Here is a 1216-nt window from a genome sequence, read left to right on the forward strand (position 1 = left end):
AAACAGCAATAAACCAGCTCAGCAGCTTAACTCAATCCTTGGCAGCGATCACATCATTATCTACAGTAGCATTATTAGGCAACTTTGCTTTATTTCAACTTCGCAAGCTGCTAGCTCGTAGTCAAACGGCATTTTTTAATGTTATAAAAGACGACATNTAGTTCACCAGATACAAACAGCAATAAACCAGCTCAGCAGCTTGACTCAATCCTTGGCAGCGATCACATCATTATCTACAGTAGCATTATTAGACAACTTTGCTTTATTTCAACTTCGCAAGCTGCTAGCTCGTAGTCAAACGGCATTTTTTAATGTTATAAAAGACGACATACTTCGATACTGGGACCTCCGCCTCCTCTTTCCTCTGCTTCCTGTATGTCACACCTGAGTCTTTTCATGATGATAACCCAATAATTTGATGAATAATGACCTCTTGTTGTCTGTCAGTCACAACCCCTACCTACCTGAGATGCGCACAGATAACTCGTCCCATCCCCCTCTCCCACAGTGACGTGACTGAGCACGGTGTGGGACAGGTTCAGGGCCAAATAATGACAAACAACAGGGGGGTTGTTGTTGTTGTTGTTGTTGTTGTTTACTTTTTCTTTATTTGTTCTTTTTTTTCAAGACAGAGTATGAGGAAAGGGCGCCAGTCGGGGCTGCAAATTATTATTAGTATTTATTTTATTTTATGTATTCTATTTTATTTTATATTTTTGAGGGCTTGCAGCTGCGCCCCCGCCAGCATGTGGCGCCCTAGGCGACCGCCTATATGGCCTATGCCAAGAGCCAGCCCTGGACTTAAATTTGCATCTCATATGTTACATTTCAGAGAAGTGAGCAATACTTACCATAACCGCACAAAAAGGTGGAAACGCTCTGCAATCTCCTCCATAGTGCAGCACCTGATTATAAACAAAAATAATTTACTGTCAGAAACTTGGAAACATATATTTGGCTGAATGAAATATGAGAGGTGAACATTACATTTACTAAGTGATCAAAAGTCTATGGTATATATTCTATAGTATAAATTTATATGTCAGCATTTTCACTTCTATATTTATCAAACCATCAATGAGCTCTGTCTCACATCAAACCTCAGTGTTTAATCTCACATAATACATTTCAGAGAAGTGAGCAATACTTACCATAACCCCCCAAAAAGGTAGAAACGCTTCGCAATCTCCTCCATAGTGCAGCACCTGATTATAAA

The sequence above is a fragment of the Epinephelus moara genome, chromosome 17 (assembly GCF_006386435.1).
Source record: "Epinephelus moara isolate mb chromosome 17, YSFRI_EMoa_1.0, whole genome shotgun sequence".
Taxonomy (NCBI): Eukaryota; Metazoa; Chordata; class Actinopteri; order Perciformes; family Serranidae; genus Epinephelus; species Epinephelus moara.